General features: G+C 37.0%; 1 protein-coding gene across 3 annotated transcripts in view; it reads left to right on the top strand.

Moving 5' to 3' along the window:
* The first annotated feature begins 4,493 nt into the window (after positions 1 to 4,493).
* The window catches only part of tfec (transcription factor EC), a 62,865-nt gene continuing 59,631 nt past the window's right edge, over positions 4,494 to 7,727 (top strand). The window contains exons 1-5 of one of the 3 annotated variants that reach the window (XM_077235042.1): positions 4,494 to 4,725; positions 4,863 to 4,992; positions 5,309 to 5,462; positions 6,012 to 6,190; positions 6,302 to 6,433. The gene's annotated coding sequence lies outside the window, so the exon portion shown is untranslated. Of the gene's footprint in view, positions 4,726 to 4,862; positions 4,993 to 5,308; positions 5,463 to 5,988; positions 6,191 to 6,301; positions 6,434 to 7,727 lie in introns of those variants that run through there. The other 2 variants (XM_077235043.1, XM_077235044.1) reach the window with 2 other exon arrangements.

Here is a 7,727-nt window from a genome sequence, read left to right as displayed (position 1 = left end):
CATCAACAGCTGCAACCAGATTTCTGAGAAGGCAGGTTCAGAAAAACACTCGAGTGACTGCAAAAGACCTGCAGCAAGACTTGGTGGCAACATGCATTGAGGTTTCATCTGCACATTAAGGCACTTACTAAACGCATGCTAGAACTTCAAGACTCACACCACTACTGACACAAAAGCACAAGCAAAGTCGGCTCCAATTTGCTCAAAATTATATAAATAAGCCACACAAGTTTTGGGATTCTGTTCTCTGGAACAATAAAACAAAACAGGAACTTTTTGGCCCTCTGGATCAGCGGTATGTTTGGAGGAAGAAGAATCATGTTGCATGCTGAAATTAAGCATGGTGTTGCTCGGTGATGCTCTGGGGCTGTTTTACATCCTCTGGCACTGGAAACCTGCAGCGTGTCAAAGGCAAGATGGATTTATTGAAGTATCAGGAATTCCTAGGAGAAAACGAAATTGCCGTCAGTGAGGAAGCTGAAACTTGAGCGTCATTGGACCTTTCAACAGGAAAATGATCCCAAGCATACCTCAAACTCCACCAAGACTTGGTTGCAGAAGAAGACCTGAAATATTCTACACTGGCATCACAGTCACCTGACTTGAACCCCATAGCAAATCTCTGGTGGGATTTGAAGTTGCAGCGCACGACCCCAAGAATATTACTGAACTGGAGGCCATTGATCATGAGGGATGGGCTAAGATTCCTGACGGAGCTGGTGTCTGGTTATACATCTCGTTTGCAGCAGGTCATAACAGCAAAAGGGTGTTCTACTAAGTATTAAAGATTTAATAATTTTGAGACTGCAGAAGTCATTAAAAGTTGCATTTTCGGTTGAATTTAGGGAAACCACTTGAAACATTTTTCGTGTTGAATTTTTGTTCATTGCAAACAGCTGAAAGTCTGTAAATTTTGCAAATAAATCTGATTTGCAATGGGGGTTGATTTATTTTGATTGCAACTGTATACAAACAAACAACGATGCTGGCATTACCTTGTTTGCAAGATGTCTTGTGTTCAGAAGGTCAAGAGGAAACAGATTTATGACCATCTGTTGGACAGCTTTGTCTGCTTAGGAGTTTTGAATTAAAATCAAAAATCCAATCAGTTCTGATATCTTTAGCAAACACATTCATCTCAAAGGTAATCGCTCAAGTTCTACATACTGCTTTTGAAGCGCATGGCCTGGTTTCTGCCATGCCATCTTTGCTTCATGGTCACATGGTTCCAGAACATTGTTTGAGCCAATCACCTGAGTCCTAATTGTCATGTGACTAATCACTCCATATTTGAACTCCTTAAACAGTTACGATTCCTTCAAATACATCTACTATAATTTCATGATGACATTTAATCTTTGTGTTATCTTCAGTGGCTCAATGGTAGCGGTACCATCATTGGAACATAAGGTTGCTGGTTCTATTCCTGCTTGTTGTTGCAGGTGTACACTGTTTCGATTTCAGGCTCCGTTTTGAAAGATAAATGAACCAGGAGAACTTTCCGAACCATGTCGTCTTCAGTGGCCCAATGGTAGCGGTACCATCACTGAAACAAAAGGTTGCAGGCTCTATTCCAGCTTCCTCTTGCGTTTTAAACTGTTGAGCTCTGGTGGCTCAGTGGTGGAGTCATGGTATCACCTTCCAAAGGTCCATGGTTTGAGCCTGGGTCAGGTGTTTGCACACCCAGAAAACCAAAGGGGGGTTAAAAGTTCCATCTTAAACTCTTTTCCATTTTTTCCCCTTCCCTTCCCTTCCTTCCTCCCTCCTCTTTCTTTGACTCTTTTTTTCTTTCTTTCTCTCCTTCCTTCCTTCTTGAACTTTTTTTTCTTCCTTCCTCTCTCTTTTTCTTCCTTTGACTTTTTACTTTTATTTTCATTTTTACTTTCACTTTTGTTTTCGAATTTTTTTTTTGGAACTAGTTAAGTCAAAATAGTCCAGTCACTAATTAATTAGTAACTTTAGACTTGACATGCAAACACCTGACCCGGGGTCCAACCATGGACCTTTAGAAGGTGATAACATGGCTCCACCACTGAGCCTCCAGAGCCTGCACAGCTCAGTTGGTTCTCCTTGTACATTTATCTTTTGAAACGGAGTCTGAAATTGCAACAGTGTACACCTGCAACAACAAGCGGGAATAGAACCAGTAGCCTTATGTTTCAATTATGGTACCGCTACCATTGAGCCACTGAAGACGACACAAAGAACAAATGTCATCATGAAATTAAAGTAGATGTATTTGAAGGAATCTTAGCAGTGTTTTAGGAGTTCAAATATGGAGTGATTAGTCACATGACAATTAGGATTCAGATGATTGGCTCAAACAATGTTATAGAACCATGAGATCATGTAGCAAAGATGGCAGAAATGGTGAAAAAAATGGTCAACCAAAATGTAAATAAATATAATTGCAAATAAGTCAAAAGAGTGACTTATTTTCGGTAATTTTTGTGAGTGAAAACGAATTAAATCCAACGAACTTAAATGTGTTGCGCCCTCCTGTGGTTATGTTTGTAAATCACATCAATACAAGTCCGAGCCTATGCAACTTAAATGTACTATATAGTTAGGGTTAGGATATCTTTCTGCTAGAGGTGAAAGCAGAAGAATATACTCATAAAGCAATGCAACATGAACAGCCAATCAAATATATTTACACTATGTTCTGTCCCCTCCTATGATGATTTGTGTGAATTACACCGTTACAAATCGAGTCTAATAAACATAAAAGTGTTTTGCCCTCCTGTGGTGATTTGTGTGAATAGCAGCAATAGTGGGATTTGATTTTAGGACTAAAATGCAACGCTTTACCGCTTGAGCTACTGAATCTGATGGTGCTTTGAAGTGTTTTACTGAGCCTTTTGTTTTCGTATGATGGAAAACAGTAGCATTTGAACCAAGACTTTCACATACATTAGGCAAATAACCAACAACTGAGCCACAGACTTTGTGATATTTGCATTATTTTTGTTAAGGGTTAGTTAGATTGTTTGTTGATTTACTGGTTTGACACAATATAAGCAATGGTTGGATTTGAACTCAGAACTCCAGGATGTGAGCTCAAAAAAAGTTTTATTGAGAACTTTGTTTTATATGCAACAATAGGATTTGATATAACCCTAACCATATAAATTCAAGTTTAGAGCTTTAATGTTTTCTGTCTTTAATTCAAATTTGAAAATGGTAGGATTTGAACCATTACTTTCCATTATAAAAGAATTCTAATTATCCTCTGAACTACAGAACCTTTATATTCATTGTTTTGTTTTAGCTTTTGTGTTCTTGGCTTTGTCAGCTTTTACTCTAAAGTGTTCCAGTAATTTCTTACACATTATCGGTGTTCATTTATATGAATAACTTCATTGTTTTATCTGTATGGAAGTAATATTAGGATGATTTAAAAAATGTCTGCTCTGGATTGAATCTGCATCATTTGCTATCATGTAAAATATCTTTTGTTAGCTGATGTGGGGAAAAAAGGGAAACAATATTTCAAAACATTTATTAAAACAAGTATAAAAAAACCCAAAAATGGTCATTAAGAACTTTATTATCAAACTCAGAATGACAAAACATACATAACTTGTAAATAACATAATTTATTTGTTGTTGTTTTTTGTTCGTATAAATTGTCACATTTTATGCAAAACAAAACAGTCCAACACACCAGCCTGAAAGATTGATAGTAAACCTAAAGATCTTGATCAGCCGCTTCTGGTCCTGCTTCTTCCATAAGAAGAAACAGATTAACACACTAATCTGGTCTCATGCATGTGCCCGTCATCCATCCAGCCCTTCTCCAAAGTGCTTGTCCTGTGTGTGTGTGTAGGGTCCTATGCGGGGATGTTGGAGCCTGTCCCAGCTGGGCAAATGTCCAGTTGTCCAGAATGTCCAGTTCATCACAGGGCAATGTGCCTGTTATATTAATCAGTAAAAAGCTGCAATTAGACAATTTATATGGTTAGGTTAAGTCTTATAAATAAATTATAAATTAGATTGTCAATCTGATATTTTAATACAGACTTTAAATAATAATTTATCTGAATAATCGGTTAGTTCATGCTGAAATAAAAATTAAGTCATAATTTACTCACCCTGGTGTTGTTCTAATGCATTGTACACTTCTTATGCCATATAATGGCAGTGAATAAAAGGGTTTAAAAAAAGATGCAAAAGTATTACAGAGTGATCCCATGAGACACATATTCCAAGTGTTCTGGGAGTGTACAAGAGGGTTTGGTGTAACCCTTTAGAGTAACGTCTGACCATGTCTGACAGGAAAGTTAATGTTTCTGAGGCGAGAAACTTTTTATTTTAATTACGAAACGTACATATCTGACATCTCATCTGACAGCAGATACTGAATCAGGACAGGCACACTTTACTTCTGCATCTGACAGAAGAGTCAACAGCTTTCACGCACGTATTTTAAAATAAAAGTCTTGCATCAGACAAATTAAAAAAATAAAAAAATCCATCCGCTCCACTAGGCGACACAAGCGAGCTTTACTTTCAGCCTAACACCTGTAGATCCTTGACAGCATGATGATTGATCACATTCATACCGTTTTAATGGCATGAAAGCAAGTCCCTGCAGATAACAGCTCAGTGACAGGATCATAATTTCACTCAACAAGACATAGTCTAACGTTACATGGCTGACAGCAAACAAAACCGACAAATACGACGATAAAGTGCAAGATTCGAGTGTAACGCCACTCACCTGTAAGTAACTTTCCACGTGACGTCCTTTCGTAAAAGTCCGTAGTTCTAATTTGTTTGTATTGGAGTAATTATGTTTGTTGATGTAGTAGTGTTTTCACGACAAAAACGTCACGGCTTGCACGCGCTCTTCTCTGCAGCAGATATCGTACAGTCTCGCGATGCCAAACACGCGGTGTATATCTCTCACCTGGCGCTTTCCCGGTCACCTCTTCACGTTCAGAGGGATTAAGGTCTTCTATAAAGGTGTATAAGGTACACCTAATAAAGGTAAAATATGTGTTCTGACATCTCCAATTGAGAAACTAGGCTATATAGGATGTGTGTGTGTCAGTGCGTGTTGCTGGTCGGTTGCTGTTTGGGAGGGACTTCCTCTGGAAAGCATTTAAAACTATACCGAATATGATGGGACCACCTTCAAACTGTGCAAGAATAGTTTGTATTTCTTTAATTTATGGCAGTTTCACAGCAGTAGAATTTTTTGTAAGAGCGTACTCTTCTTCTTCTGAATATTACAATTTATTTTTATGTTACAGTTATGTTATTATTTTTTTCTCAGTTGACAATTTTATTCATCCTGTTTCAGACAATAATTAGACGGCAAACTGTTTTTTCAAACAAGCCAATCAGGTGAACACCTCAGGAGGAGAAACGGGCCGAGACTTTCTAGAAGAGGAGAAATGATCGCTGATGTTGAACAACAGACATCATTTACCCCTTTTGCACTAAAATGCTGCTCGGTATGCTCTTTGTTGGCAAGTGTTACACGTTTTGAGAACATAATCCAATAGATTTACTTAAACAGAACTGCTTTTGATGCAACTGTCAGAGATTAAGTAGGTCTAATAATGAATTAAATTATTATCAAACAATTTACACCTATGATGTTTGTAAATAAAAAATATTTTAGATGGACGTTACAGTTATGTTATGTTCATTGCACCTGTTGATTTCCACTAAATTCGTGCAGTGTAAGATGTTCATCACATCCTCCACCAGAGGGAGACATTACACCACAGGAGCCCTCTGTATGTTTTGTGTACTTACAGATGCCACTGGATTGATTTACAATTAATTGAAAGTTAAATTAACACAAATTTTAATTAGCAAATTCTTAGCACACACACACACATTTTTTTTAATCCAAAACAAAAACAAACAAAGGGAGACATGCAGATTTAATAAAGTCTACATAAACATTTGAGTGTAGTTTAGCTGTTTTACACATTTTGAGATGTGTACGGAAGGCATTTTTGCACATTTATATACTTATATTATTCTCTTTGTAGTGTGTAGATCTACAGCAAGTCAACCAGAGGTACTTAAAACAAGAGAAGGTGAAGCAGGAGTGACGCTGCTTAAATAGATCAGGCTCTCCAGGACAAGACAGAAAGAAAAACATGCCTCTTTTGTCAAAGCCAGACAAAGCCCCACAGACCTTAAACTGGGCAATTCAAAATTCTGAAGAGTAAGTTTTCACAAGAAAAAAAGAAAGATGGAGGGGAAAAAGTTATCTAAGCCATTACGTTCCTTCACAATAGCTCTGGTTGAAGTTGTGCCTCTTCTGATCTTCTCTCAGCTGGACTTCTGCTTTCCAGCCTGTCTTCTCTGATCTCCAGTCATCCGAGGGGCTTCTGCCAGCCTGCGAGCTGTCAAAGTAGCCCTGGAATCAAACGCCACTCCATGCTCAGCTATGATCAAAGGAACACAGGTAAGGCAGCCACAGAGACACACACAATTGGCATCTAAAAAAAGTAAGCCGTCTACCCTCCCACCCCTCCTTCCCTTCTGCTTTTTTATCTCCTTACTGCTCTGACACTGAGAGGAGAAACGTGGAGCACATTGATCAGAATAAAGCAAAGTGATCAGGTTTTGAAGATGCGGGGGGAAGTTTGTTCTCGCCAGAAACTTTTGGACAAAGGGAATCATGGGATAAAGGCGCTGTGTAAAGGGACACTTAAAACAACTTTTTTTCTCTGCTTTGAACAACCTTTTCCTTGCTGATAATCCTCTAAACACAGAGATGTCCGTGTCGATTCAAACGCATCTTTCTTTTCTTGCCATATGACCGCACACATACAAATGCAATATATAGACCAGGGCTCGTTGTCACTATAAGGTTTTGTCTGGGGGTTTCAAACACCTTGTTCAAAACACTCAATATACAATATACTTTACAATATAGAAAAAGCTGCAATCTCAAGAAAAAGGCTGCATATCTACAGTAGCTGCACATATCTAGTCAATCACAAAGAAAATTAATAGAGTCTAATAAAGAATAGTGTCTAATAAATCAATCCATAAAAAAATATTTTTCTTCAGGATGCATTAAATTGATCGAAAGACTGTACTGTAAAGACTTAATAATGTTACAAAAGATTTCCATTTCAATTAAATGCTATTCTTTTGAACCTTCTATTTATCAAAGAAATGCATGGTTACTTTCCACAAAAAAAATATTAAGCATCAACATTAATAAGAAGAAATGTTTCTTGAGCAGCAAATCAGCCTATTGGAATGATTTCTGAAGGATCATGTGACACTGAAGACTGGAGTAATGATGTATTGAGTAATGATGCGGAAAAAACAGCTTTATCATCATATGACTAAATAACCTTTTAAAACAAATAAAAGTAGAAATATTGGGTAACATGTTAACAAATGAAACCTTTTTGTAAAGTCAGTTAGAATCAATTAACAATGAAAAATATTACTAAAGCAATTTTAACTTCAATGTTAATCTCAACATTTACTGAAGTGATTCAAATCAAAAGTTGGATCTATTAACATTAGTTAATGTACCTGAACTAACAATGAACAGTTGTATTTTTATTAATAAATATTAACAAAGATTAAAAAGTACTGTAACAAATGTATTTCTCATTGTTAGTTGAAATTAGTTAATCCATTAAGTAACCTTACATAATAGATATACACACATATACAGACGAATGAGATTTCTAATATGGCATTTAATGTCATGTTGTTAATTACGACTCCTATGA

The sequence above is a fragment of the Siphateles boraxobius genome, unplaced genomic scaffold, assembly GCF_051911475.1.
Source record: "Siphateles boraxobius isolate OS27281-9 unplaced genomic scaffold, OSU_SipBor_1 19, whole genome shotgun sequence".
Taxonomy (NCBI): Eukaryota; Metazoa; Chordata; class Actinopteri; order Cypriniformes; family Leuciscidae; genus Siphateles; species Siphateles boraxobius.
The sequence above is the reverse complement of the archived record's forward strand: the minus strand, read 5'-3'. Positions and strand labels throughout refer to the sequence as shown.